This window comes from Octopus sinensis, linkage group LG2 (genome assembly GCF_006345805.1).
Source record: "Octopus sinensis linkage group LG2, ASM634580v1, whole genome shotgun sequence".
NCBI lineage: Eukaryota > Metazoa > Mollusca > Cephalopoda > Octopoda > Octopodidae > Octopus > Octopus sinensis.
Window position 1 is genome coordinate 97074548 of NC_042998.1, and position 15227 is coordinate 97089774.

Below are 15227 nucleotides of genomic sequence, written 5' to 3' on the forward strand. Positions count from 1 at the left end.
TTCCACGTATTTCGCCAAAAAAATTTTTGAAAAAAGTGAAAAATGAAGAAATTGGAGGGTAGGGGGAAATTGAAATTTTGAACTACCAATTTTTTTTATACATTCGGAATCTCCATAGCCAAAAACGTGGGTTTCTGTAGAAAAATAAACAGATGGGTGTGATGGTTCACCAATTATTCTATATGTAGCAGAATTACACAAGACGGGATTAAATGTGGACATATATTCTTCAAACTGATGTTCTCATTCTTGCGCTTTCTGTGTTTCCTTATCTAAGTCCCCAAACAGCCATGATTATGGGCACTGGAGAAAGGATTAAACTTGAACCAATTTTTGCCAAACTAGGGCCTGAGAAAGCAGCAGCTCTCTTTGGAATGCATGCCATAACAGGCTGTGACACCACTGGTCATATTCTTGGTAAAGGGAAAGAGACTTGCTTCAATACATTTATGAATGCAGAAGATGATGTAATCAAAGCACTTTCAAATTTAGGCATTGGTGATACACTAACAGAGTATGTTGATAGGGGCTGTGAGAAATGTTCGTGATCTATTTACTATCAAACTAGCTCAGTGTTCTAAAGCGAAAGAACTACGATGGCATTTGTTTAGACATCTGAAAGCTAACAAGGGAACTGAGAGGTTATCCCCAACCAAAGGTGCTGTTCATCAACACGTTCTTAGAACACATCATCAGTGCCACATTTGGAAATAAACAGTTACCAAACCCTGTAATTTTTGATCCTTTGACTCTTGGTTGGAAGAAAGGCACATATGGATTTGAGGCAGTTCTCTTTGTGGATACTCCTGCCCTGGACAATCTCTTTAGATTAATCAAGCAACTGTAGGGCATGGTGTAGCTGTAAAAAGAAATAATCTGGTTTCTACAGAATTGTACCATTCTGAAGCAGATAGGAATCACTGTGATAATACAGATTCACCAATGATTTTTGATGATGCTGATGTTACATAGACAGACTGATAGGATGTTAAATCAAATTTATGGAATGGGATACAACCATGGGATTTCATAAAATGACACTGATTAGTATGATACGATTAGATATTTTCAGAGTGAATTAATGACTAGAAATCCTGACTGTCATGTTAGAATGATTATGCATATTCTTTTTGTTTTTTGGTATCAGTTTGCATATCCTGTAAAGAAAATTTGAAAAACATCCAGGTCCTTCATAGGGACAAATCACAGTTCATTAGTAAAAGTTTCAAATAGTTTATTTCACTATATATATATCCTAGAGGTAAAGATCCAAACTAGATTAGAGATCATATTCATTATGAAATGTACTCTATTTTGTAAATGGTAGCTGTTTTATATTTGAAAGTGTTAAATTTGAATTCCTTGATGCTAAAAACACTATTTGAGATCTTATATTACCCTTTGTGAATATATTAAAGTTATTAAATAATTGACTTTTTTTTGGCAACTATTTTATTATCGTTGCCGTATAAGCGAAATGGCAGATTAAAAAATGAAAACATCACTTTTTGTGATCCGTGGAGGATATCGTGGCCAAAAGTTCATGTTGGAAAAAATCGATACAAAATTTTCACAGAAGTCAAATTTTTGTCATAGCAGACCACACTATTCCCAGCAATGGGACTGTGTAAAAGTTTGGCGAAGAGTTACATCCCTTCCGTCATTTACTGTTATATGCACACACGTATTCAATTCACACGTGTGTGTGAGTGATGTCCTTACAGAATAGAGTCGGAAATTATCTGTGTTAAAAACCGTAATTTCTTTGCCTGTGTGTTGTTTTACGGCTATGCATAAAGAAATTCTGATCGTGAGGAAAAAAAATCTCGAAAAAGTAAAAGCTAAAAAATTACAGAAAGTGTGGACCCCTTTTTTTAACTTTATTTTTAGCAAAATCGTAATTTGAGTTGTTTAAAACATACACAACTGAGCGACACACCTGACCAGTAGGTTACATGCCTTCACTGGGCTAAGTGATACATCTACCTAAATACCTTACACGAATTGAACTGAGAAATAGATAATTAATTTTAAAAATGGCAATGGATAGTATGAACTCAATTTGAAACTAATGAACACATAAAACAGCATATATATATATATATATATATATATATATATATATATCAAAAGAAGAATTTGTACGATACTGAAAGGGACTCCACTTTCTTTTTCTTTCTTTTTTTTTTATTGCCCACAAGGGGCTAAACATAGAGAGGACAGACAAAAGGATTAAGTCGATTACATCGATCCCAGTGCGTAACTGGTACTTAATTTATCGACCCCGAAAGGATGAAAAGCAAAGTCGACCTCGGCGGAATTTGAACTCAGAACGTAACGGCAGACAAAATACTGCTAAGCATTTCGCCCGGCGTGCTAACGTCTCTGCTAGCTCGCCGCTGAAAGGGACTCCACTTTCTGCTTAGAACAAATTAACAACTAGTCTTAAATGTCAAATTATCCTCTATAAAAGGATTCTGAAAGATAGGAAATGATTAGCAATTAGTTCAGCAAATACAAGCTAATAGATAAAGTAATTCAGAAAAAGTAGTGGCTTTTTAGAAAATACTAATTTGACTCTACTATTATCAAAATAATAGAAATGTTGACATTTCAAGTGAAACAGCGTTCAGTTTACATGTTTGTGAACATATGGTTAATTACCACTCTATATTACTCTTCATATATAAAGCAGTTAGTTAGCAGAAGCATTAGCATGCTGAGCAAAATTCTTCATGGCATTTCATCTGTCTTTATGTTCTGAATTCAAATTCTTCCAAGGTTGACTTTACCTTTTATGTCTTCAGGGTCGATGAAATAGGTACCAGCTGTAAACTGGGGTCGATGTGATCGACTTAGTAAGCTAGCAGAAGCATAAGCATGCCAGGCAAAATGCTTAGTGGCATTTCATCCATCTTTGTTCTGAATTCAAATTCCACTGAGGTTGACTTTGCCTTTTATCCTTTTAGAGTCAATAAAATAAGTACCAGTTGCATACTGGGTGAATCTAATCGACTGGGCCCCCTCCCCAAAAATGTCAGGCCTTGTGCCTAGAGCAGAAAAGAATAAAGTACCAGTTGAGCACTGGGGTTGATGTAATCAACCTACCCCCAAATCGTGCAATTGCTAGCCTTGTGCCAAAATTTGAAACCAATGTTACTGTTTTTATACAGTCATCATCATCATTGTTTAACGTCCGCTTTCCATGCTGGCATGGGTTGTTTCTCCCCTAAACATGATTCCATGAGGAAAATTATAAATGAAAAACTAGTTTCTTTGGTAAGATACTATCAAATTTGTATGAAAAGATTTATCTAAGAATACACCATATACAGAAGGCTGATGTTTCAAAATAATATAATATTCATTCCCTTTTTTTTTACCCATTATAAGTGAACATCAGAAAAAGACCTTGCCAAAGAAAGGCCCTACCAAATACATCATCATCATCATTTAAAATCTGTTTACTACGCTGGCATGGGCTGGATGGCTTAATAGGATCCGTTGAGTTGCAGAGCTATATGAAACTCCAGTATCAGTTTTAGTATATTTATATGACTAGATGCCAGCAAGCCAACTGAGATTGTAGCTGTAGCCAATGCCAGTGTCACATAACTGGCCCATATAAAAGCACCCTTCAATCATCAGGCAATATGCCGTGCTTGTGAACAAAGTAAAATCGTTATTGAACCAGTTGAACAAAGTGAAATCGTTGCTGTGGTTGATGTCAATGCCACCTGACTGCCATCTGTTCCAGTGGCATGTAAAAAGCACTGTTCAAGTGTAGCCAATGCCAGTGCCACCTGACTGGCACGTAAAAAGCACCATTTGAGCGTGACCATTGCCAGTGTTACCTGACTGGCATGTAAAAAGCACCATTCGAGCATGGTCAATACCAGTGTCACCTAACTGGCTCTTGTGCCAGTGGCACATAAAAAGCATCCACTATACTCTTAGAGTGGTTGGTGTTAGGAAGGGCATTCAACTGTAGAAACCTTGCCAGATCAGATTGGAACCTGGTGCAGCCTCCCAGCTTGCCAGTCCTCAGTCAAACCATCCAACCCATGCCAGCATGGAAAGTGGATGTTAAACAATGATAATGATGACACCCTTCCTAAGGAAAAACACTTTACAGTGTTCACTGGGTGTATTTTTTATGCCACTAACAGCAAAAACAGGAAAAGAACAAAAATAGGTAAACAAATTTAATCACTCCAAGCACTGATCAATGTAGAAGGACCTTTTTAATATATCAAAATATGACTGGCTTTCAAATTAGAATCTTGTAATATAGAATGGGAAAAAGGAAATCTCTCGAAAGATGTTGATTTGATTTTATATATTTTGACAAAGTTTAATGAGCTGATATCAATACATTTTGCGTTGTGCATTTAAATCCATTTAGAAAACTTGATATATCTATCTCAGTTTCAACATTTTGTGAAGTATATCAAAATTCTGGTCAAACATTGTGAAAAAATTCGTTTTTAATTATTTGAATCTTTGTGACTATATTTGTCCCTTAATAAGAAATGGACATTTATAGCATCAGTAACAACAAATGCCATTATGGATAATGGACAGTGAAACCTTGGTGATAAAGTTGATGATAAGGATGATGATGATGATAACAATAACAATGATGATGATAATGACAATGCCTCATCTCTAAATAGAGATCCTTGTTACATCTCTTTCTCCCACTTTTTCCCAGCATGTCACTCATACACTATTACAATAACTCATACACCATTATAATGCTATTATAACAACTTATAACTACTTGTCCATGCTTGCAGTAGATTATCTCTTAAGCTGTCGAGCTGTCCTGTATTACAAAGCTGTACTACACCTTCACTGTAAATCATACAAATACTTTCTTATACTATGTGGAAGTTCAGAGATGTTATCATTCAGGTTTCTCATCATTTTATTAGTTACAGTTCTTTTCTCTACCATTATTGATTTCAATCTGAATACACATCATTGTTTAACATCCGTTTTCCATGCTAGCATAGGTTGGACTGTTTGACCGGGGTCTGGGAAGCCAGGAGGCTGCACCAGGCTCCAGTCTGATCTGGCAGTGTTTCTACAGCTGTATGCCTTTCCTAACGCCAACCTCTCCATGAGTGTAGTGGGTGCTCTTTATGTGCCACCAGCATAGGTGCCAGGGGAGGCTGGCAACAGCCATGATCAGTTGGTGCCTTTTACGTGCCACCAGTATGGAAGCCAGTCAAGGTGGCGCTGGCATCAGCCACGTTCGGATGGTGATGGAAAATTATTTTAGTGACATTCTTTGTCAGGGACAATTTATATTCAAAACTGTTTGTCTAGTTATAGTTTATTACTGTTGTTGTCATTGTTGTTGGTAATAATGCTTAACACATTATCTACAATCAGTGGCCTAAGTTGATGATCATGATGATGATGCTTCTTCTCTAAATTAATTTCCTTGTTACATCTATTTTCTCCCACTTTTTCTCAGCATGTCACTCATACACAATTACAATAGCAGATGTGTGGCTGTGTTGTAAGATGCTTGCTTCCCAACCACATGATTCCAGGTTCAGTCCCAGTGTTGCACCTTAGACTAGTGTCTTCTACTATAACCTCACTGGCCAAAGCCTTGGGAAAAATTTACAACCTTCTACATCAATAATTCACTATTGTTCCTGAAAGATGTTTTTTTATATCTTCTATGGACTGCTCAAAGCTTACTAACTTCCTACAGCTGGATCCTTGGATCTTACCTCTACATATATATATATGTGTGTGTGTGTATATATATATATATATGTGTGTGTGTGTGTATATATATAAATAAAATTTAAATAATCAGAAAATGGAGAAAACTTTTGGTCAACAAACAAACAAATTAAACCATATCAGTTGATTATTTTTTAATACAAAACATGACATAACATTTCTTACAGCCGTTTCTGCTTCCACTGTTAGTTGGTACTTGCGAAAGAAATTCCGAAAATAATATTTGTCATCTTCGTACCACATTCGAGCTAGTACATGGAGCTTCATCAGAGTGAATGCAAATGTGTAAAATAAAATGAACGAAAGCAAGAAGAGGCCAGAAGGTTCAATATATTAAAATCATACCATCTTGCAGTGTGGAGCTTGGTAATTGATACTGATTGTAAATATGGATACTATTATCCCTTAGATGTTTACTACAACCGCTAACTCAGCTTATATGTATATGTACATATATATATATATATATATATATATGTTTGTGTCTGTGTTTATTCCCAGCTACCGTTTGACAACTGGTGTTGGTGCGTTTATATCCCTGTAACTTAACAGTTCAACAAAAGTGAATGATAGAATAAACACTGGAGTTGATTCATTTGGCTAAAAAATTTTCAAGGCGGTGCCCCAGCATGACCACAGCCTTATAACTGAAACAGGATAAAAAGATAAGATAACATTTTCCATCCAGGTTTTGAGAACTCTGATGAAGATTCAAGCAGTTACAAGCAACACTGTTTTCTGAACATGCTCTATCTTCACATTTACAATCCTGCAGCTAATAATAATAAAAATGACAGCTTCTGCTATAACCACAAGGCCTGAAATTTTGAGGGAATGAGCTTGATAATTACATAGACCCCAGTACTTCGCAGGTATTTATTTTATTGATCCCAAAAGAATGAAAGGTAAAGTCAACCTCAGTGGAATTTGAACTCGGAATTTAAAGATGGACAAAATATCACTAAGCATTTTGCCTGGCAGGCTAATGATTCTGCCAGCTTGCCATTTTAATAATAATAACAATCCTTTTTACTACAGGTACAAGGTCTGAAATTTTGGGGGAGGAGGTTAGTCAGTTGCATTGACCTTCGGTGCTTAACTGGTATGTGTCTCATTGACACCTCTGAGGATGAAAGGCAAAGTCAACCTTGGCAGAATTTGAACTCAGAACATAAAGATGAATGAAATGCTGCTAAGCATTTTACCTGACGTGCTAATGATTCTGCCAGTTTGCCACCTTCTTAATAATAATACTAGAGTTCAATGAAATAATGGAGAAGGAAGTGAAAGAGCAACTGAGGATGGAATATTTCTGAAGACTAAGATTGGTGTTGTGCTCAAAACTGATCAGATGGAATAAAATCCAAGCAGTTAATACAAGCGTGGTAGCATCACTTCGGTATGGAGCTGGAATTATAAAATGGCAAAAGAGCAAACCTCTGCCAAGACAATACCAATGTCCTCTCAACGATTAGCTGGAGATTATCTTTAAAATGAGAATATCTGAAATAAACTTGACTGCTCTCATAAACAAGAATACTAAAAATGAACCTGACCTCTCTCAAAAATTAAGTAAAAATACTGGAAAAATAATCCAGAATTCTTGTCCATTGCCACATTGCTCCCAAAAATCTAATCAGTTTGTGCCAGTCACAAGGCCAAACATCCCCGAAAGTTTCATTCGAATCTATCCAGCAGTTCTCAAGATATCTTGTCCATGGACAAACAAACAAACCAACACGACTGAAAACAATACCTCTGCCTTAGCAAAGGCGGAGGTAATAATGATGATGATGATGACGATGACGACGACGACGATAATAATAATAATAATAATATGAGATTACCATGTTGCACACATGGTTGTGATGTTTGTACATGGTGTGCCCTTATCAGACAGGTAGTCATGATGGCTTTATATATTTGTACCGTGGTGTCACTTTGATACATGCATTGCTCTCTCACCCAATAAAAAGATAGCAATCAGTCTTTTTATTTTCCTCATTAAATTATCTTATCTGACCTGTTTCTCTCCTCTTTTCAACATTGTGTCATCACCAGGACATGCAATATCTATGATTAAACAGGTTTTTCCTCTTCATTCACAATCACTATATCTGGTTTTTGATGTTTGATTTCATGATCATATTGGATCATCTCATCCCAAAGTATCTTCACCATATCATTCTCAATTACTCCTTGCCATACAGCTTTGACGAAACTGAGTGTTGTAGCTGTTGCTGTTGGAGACTTGGAAACTCTAAGTATCAAGAACACAAACTGGATTGAAAAGATAGGAGAAAATATGAAGGCATGAGCCAACCTGAGATTATAGAAATTGATACTCGCCCAAGGTGTCATACAGTGGAATAAACCTGGGACTGCTTGGTTACAAAGCAAACTCTTCAATCATTTGGCTATGTTGTGTCTGTTTCTGGTGTACTGCATTAATACCATTGAGAAAAGAATATATGTCATTCCTTCACCTCTCTAAGTCTGATTCTTCATGTTTAAATCTCAACTGAAAGTGTTTCCTCTCATTTAAGTTCAGAAAAATAATTATTCTCTTCGATAAGAAGTAACTGTTCTGGAGGTATCTATGTTAAAGAAAAATCTGAAATACAATACTACTTAACAGTAAAACGGTTATGCCTGTAACGAATAATGATAAGAAAATAGAGGAGAAGGTGGAAGATGGGGGTGCGGGTAGTATTTTATTGCCTCCATCTTAGCGTATTGTTTTCAGCGGTGTTTGTTTGTGGACAAGATATCTCAAGAACTGCTGGATGGATTTGGAAGAAACTTTCAGGAATGTTTGGCCTCATGTCTGGCATGAACTGATTAGATTTTGGGATCGATCCAGTACTGGATAAGGATTCTGGATTATTTTTCTTGTGTTTTTACTTAATTTTTGAGAGCGGTTGGATTCATTTTTATTATTCTCGTTTGTGAGAGCAGTCGAGTTTATTTCAGATATTCTCATTTTAAAAATCATCTCCGGCTAATCATTGAGAGGACGTTGGTGTTACCTTGGTGGTGGCTTGCGCTCTCTGAATGCTCTTGTTATTTTTTTTCTATTTTTCTGCTTTATATTTGTTTACACTAAGTACCCATTATCAAATTTTTCCTTCCCATTGAACAAGACCACTCTCCATATCACACTGAAATTTTGCGGTTGCTGTTACTAGTTATTCCTTTGGTCTTTAAAATGTTGATGTACAGGCATCTGTAAAAATTGTTTTACAGATTTGTAACTATATATACAGTTTCTTGAAAGATTATGCTATGTGAACTAGGATACCAGCACATAAAGTCCCAAAGTAAAACCATTATTTTTAAATCAAGAATTCTAATGAATAGAAGGAAGCTAGAGACAGTATTCTGATGCTGATGAACACATTTCTGGCACTGAATTTTGTGTAAAACAGAATTGGTAGTTCAGTTCCATTCAGACTAGCTAATTCTAATCTTGCTTTTTGCATATTATGAATGTCTTTTGCCAGCTATTCTTGTACAATTGGTTTTTCTTAGCAGGCTTTAACCCTTTAGCATTCAAATTACTCAGTCAAATATGATATTTATTCATTCACATTGGTTTGACGTAATCACGTATTATCATGTAGCAGCACAAACAGCCAGCGCCATATTGGATGAGATCTTGCGGCAGCCATTGCCATCTCCGAGACTGGAGCGAGACCTCATCTGCATCCATTTGCCATGCGCGAGATCACAACGAGGCTCGTGATGGAAACTATATAAACGGGTAACTGATTCAGACCAGCCTCTTTTGGCGCCATGACCACAGCAGCATTGGCTGAACACCAAACACTGGCAGAGCTTTCTGCCTGTCTATCTCCAGAGGCAATGCGCCCGCACTATTCGGAGTTTAAGATAGTAGCTGAGAGCAGCACACTTCACCTTTTAAACCAGTTGTAAATAGCAGATGTACTTGAAGTCTTTTCTCTTCGCCTGCCGAAAGCCTAAACTACATAAAGAACAAGAAGAATAATGGAAGGAGATGATATTCTTCCAGTATCGTAAACCTTGCCTTTCATTACTAAAATCTCATAGCTTTGAGATTTCAATGATGTGGTAGCTTATTTTTAGAATGACATTGTGGGGTAGGTGTGAGAGGCTTAATCTGGCTGGTTTCAACATAAAGCAGGCAGAATATTTGGGTTGGATATAGCTGGTTTGAATGTTAAAGAGTTAAAGCATGGAACCCTATCAAAGCCTTCTTTAGATTGATAAATGCTAAGTAAAGTGAGTCTTCTGAATTTCTTACTTAATGTGGATAAACTATAAAAAGCCACAAAACTGCAATATTTACTTCTTGTTGTGTTTATATTATTGGCATAATGACTGCCCCCACTGAAATACAATAAAATTGCTAAACAGCCAATTTGATGAAGAACTTCTTTTTTTTTTAAGAAAAAGGCACTGGTGTGGCTGTGTGGCAAAAAAGCTTACTTCCCAACTACATGGCTCTAGGTTCAGTCTCACTGTGCAGCACATTAGGCAAGTGTCTTCTGCTATAGCTTCAGGCCAACCAGAGCCTTGTGAGTGGATTTGGTTGGAAACTGAAAGAAGCCTGTTGCATATGTGTGTGTGTGTCCCATCACCACTTGACAACTGGTGATGGTGTGTTTACCTCCCTGTGACTTAGCAGTGTAACAAAAGAAACCGATAGAGTAAGTACCAGGCTTTAAAAAAAAAAGAGAAAAGTACCTGAGGTTGATTCATTTGACTAAAAAATTCTTCTAGGTGGTCCCCAGCATAACCACAGTTTAATGACTGAAACAAGTAAAATAGAAAATGAGAAATCTGTTACAGTGAAAGAAATAAAAAAAAAGATCAATAGAAAAAATATCTTATGAACTCACTTTCAATACATAATACTTATTTCATGGTTGCTGTGTATAAGACACGTGTTAGCCATTAAAAAAATACAAAGACTTATTTAGTGTTAAAATTTCTGTTCATGAATTGCAACAACCAGGTCAGAGTTTGTTTAACAAAAATTTTGTCTCTGTATAACAAATAATAAATATTTAAGAGAAGTTAACAGTCTTTGCATATTTTTAAATAACTTGTGTCTTCTACTTGCAATAGTTTAAATTTAAGCGTATAATCTCAGATCAAATCAATTGATAACTTGCCTGGCAAGTACACCCTCAAAATAATTATTTCAGCTTGAATACATATTAAACAATATCTGTGAAAACCATTTATGTATGCGTGTGTGTGTGTGTGTGTGTGCTCTTAAACTCAAATGTATTCATGTTGTAATAGAAAGGAAATCTAGTGCGGTAAAGACTGAAGGAGATACTATGTCAGAGGTAGAGAACCTTTTTAACATCAAAGCATTACATCTGTGTTGAGAAAAATAATGATCTTTTCACCACCACCACCACCACTACCAGTGATCATTATTTGATGTCTATATCCCTATGCTAACATAGATTGGATGGCTTCCTCTCTTGACAAATCTCACATGTTTCCAAGCAAGATAATATTTTCCCATGGCTGGACATATTTACACAAATGATTGGAAACGAAGAACACCACTTAAATAACAGTGACACTTGCTTACAATTATCATGTGATGTCAAGACAAAGAGACAAAAGTACATACATACACAGCATCATCATCATCATCATTTAATGTCCCTGTTCAATGCTGGCATATATATGTGTGTGTGCTTTTGTGTGTATGTATGTATAGAATGTCCCTCTATTGGTTTCTATCTTCCAAATCCATTCATAGGGCTTTGGTTGGACTGGTGTCACAATTGGGATTGAATCCGAAGCCATGTAGCTGGGAAGCAAATCCCTTGACTGCTGCTTATATAAAGCTTAAATCATATTTTTCTTTTTCCATACAGGTGGTTTCAAATTTGAATATGAGTGAATTTTCATCTGTAAAAGAGGTGTTCTTTGCTGCCCTATTCAGCCACTTGGCATGTTGGAAATAGCTACTAAATCTTCCTAATGTCATGGCCTACTACCAGGGGCAGACTGAGCTGTCGGTCAATTAGGTATTGCCCGAGGGCCCGGAACTCTGAGGAGCCCACACACTACATGTTAACTATTCTAAAACACACATTCAAAGGGGCCCAGCAAACAGTTATGCCCAATACTCTCAGTCCACCCCTGCCTACTACTTTAAATAAAAAGAAGACATAATCCCTGATATACATAAAGACTACGTAAAAGATAGTCAAAGTTGGAGTGTCTTTGACCATAGATCTACTTGATCAAAGCAGACCTGTGGCTAAACCATATCAACAATAAGAGACAAGGCTTTGGTTTCTGATACCTCTACTGTCATACTATGGGTAGATCTTGATGTAACAGAAATCAATTTATTGAAGTCACACTTAGTTTTCATTTCACAGTAATAGTTAGCTTAAAATATTTCTCAGCCTTGTGACTATAGGTGCAGGAGTGGCTGTGTGGTAAGTAGCTTGCTAACCAACCACATGGTTCCAGGTTCAGTCCCACTGCATGGCAACTTGGGCAAGTGTCTTCTACTATAGCCTCGGGCCAACCAAAGCCTTGTGAATGGATTTGGTAGACGGAAACTGAAAGAAGCCTGTCGTATATATATATGTATGATTGTGTGTGTGTGTCTCCCAACATCACTTTGCATCGATGCTGGTGTGTTTATGTCCCCATAACTTAGCGGTTCGGCACAAGAGAGTGATAGAATAAGCACTAGGCTTACAAAGAATAAGTCCTGGGGTCAATTTGCTCAACTAATGGTGGTGCTCCAGCATGGCCACAGTCAAAATGACTGAAACGAATAAAAGAATAGTGAAAAATGAGATTTGATAGGCTAAATATATATATATCAGCACTGTGACCCTAGAGCCTTAGAGCCCAGCATGTCATGCCTGAAGGTGGTGAGAACAGTAGTTATAATATAGGCAAAAGGGTTGATTTATCTGCCTTGCTTCTAGACTGGAGAGTGGCAAGGTATAAATTGTAGGCAGTCATACTAACTGGAAAATTTTGATTTTTAATATTCAGGTGAGGCATGTACCAATGTTTTACCACCCTTTAAATACAATCTGTTATTTGTTTAAATCCTAAACCAGTAAGAAGATTAACATTAACCTAAAAATAATCTGCAACTGGCTTATGACAAACAAATTTGTATAAACCTATTAAAAAAATATGTATTTTTTCTTTTGTAAATTCTGTGATAAAGAAGCTTCAACAACAGGAACCTAAAATTAAAAGTGAATGCAAAATGGCCAAATCATTATATACAGTAGTTTGGAATCGATTTTGATGAAATCGTTAAACATGTTCATGGCAAAATAGTACCAATCACACCATCATCGTCATTGTCATTACCGTCATTGTTGTCATCATCATTGCTGTCATCGTCATCATTATTGTCATTGTTGTAATGGGCCAGATAACATTTTTTGAAGCAGATTTTCTACTGCCAGATGCCCTTCCTGTCACTGATATTTGTAGGTTATTAGATGTATTAAAGAAAATATTTGTTCTTTCTTTTACATTTTTCTTCTTTTCGAAAACGTTATCCCTTATGTGAGAGGATGGATACCAAATCAAAAGCATACTAAAGAATTAACTGATAGGTTAGCTGATAATTTTTATGGAAAATGCATTGTCTCTGAGGCAAACTCCCAAGTTGATCTGTAAACAGATACTACAACACTTACATGCAGCAAGGTAATTGTCTTCTCTCTTCATGAGTTATTCCTTCCATCCTCTATGCAGAGTAGTTGTGAGAACAGCATGGAAGACTGATGTCTTGAACAGTGCTTTATATATGAATTCAGTTTCCATTAGGATCATCATCATTTTGTTCTCTCTGAGGTAGATTAAGTAATCTTATGAAAATTTCACATTAAATTATTGATTTATGTTATCCTATATTGCAAAATGACATTGTAACCCAATAAGAAAAATCAATAGCCCTCCACATTATACACTAAGCATTCTTCCTCATCATCACCATTTAACATTCGTTGTCTATGCTGGCAAGGGTTGGATGGTTTGACCAGAGCCGACAAGCCAGAAGAGCTGCACCAGGTTCCAGTCTGATTTGGCATGGTTTCTACAGCTGGATACACTTCCTGATGCCAACCACTTTACAGTGTGTGTTTTTGACATGGCACCAGCACAAGTGCTTTTTACATTACACTGTCACAAGACTCTTGTAGGCCAATACTCTTTACCAGAGGATGTGGCCTTCCAAATTAATAAAGATACCTATTTTAACAAATACATGTTCTGAAAGTGTAAATTTTCATTTTGATAAAATAGATAGCAAGATGTTTGAGTTCAGTACCATTGTGCAACACCTTGGGCAAGTGTCTTCTACTATAACTCTGGGCCAACTAAAGCCATGTGGGTGGATTTAATATGTGGAAACTGAAAGAAGCTCATTGTGTATGTTTATATATGTATATATGTGAGTGTATGTGTGTTTATGTCTCCTTATCTTGGCAATGTATGTTAGTTGTAAACATAGGTGTAGGAGTGGCTGTGCGGTAAGTAGCTTGCTTACGAACCACATGGTTCCAGGTTCAGTCCCACTGCGTGGCACCTTGGGCAAATGTCTTCTACTTTAGCCTCAGGCTGACTAAAGTCTTGTGAGTGGATTTGGTAGACGGAAACTGAAAGAAGCCCATCGTATATATATACAGTTGTGGCCAAAATGTTCAGAACGGCATTGTTTTCGTCAGAAAAGTAAGTATAAGTTTTTATCAAAGTAGTTTTATATTCTATAATTTTCACAGACAATAAATACAATATTAATTGTTATTGTCTGAGATTTTGGTGTAATTTGAGAGGATAATACACAGGTTTCTAGAGATCAGCACTTCTTTGCACAGCTGTCCTCATCCATATACATCACATGACCATACCAGTGCAAAAGTCTCCCTTGCACATCACGTGCCTTTTATGCCTAATTTTTCTCTCAAGATGCTTACATTCTGTCGAACATGTACACTGACATTGCACATCCAGCAAAGTATACTGGCCTCATTTCTTTCAAACCTACACATGTCCTCGGTTGTCACAGCCTCTGTTTCACTGTCATGCAGCATAGCTGTTTGCACACACGTATCAAACAATTTGTTTTTCTCTCTGAGTGAGAGGCCCTTTGTTGCCAGCAGGGTTAGGATACCTCTGAACTTTGCCGATCCTAATCTTATTCTCACAGCTACACTCTTGGAACATCCACCTCCACTACTAACTTGGTCACCTAGATAATGGAAGCTACCCACAACCTCTAGCTTGCCCCTTGGCAGTTGCTAGAGTCTATTTTCTGCCCATTTTCAGCATTTATTGTATCTGTGCATCTTCCACATGCAGAAGCTATTTTCCCTGTTAACCTTCCCCTGATATTGCTGTACCTTTTATATATCCAAAGCTTACACTGAGTGCATCTTATGGAGTTTCTACCTACACCTTTA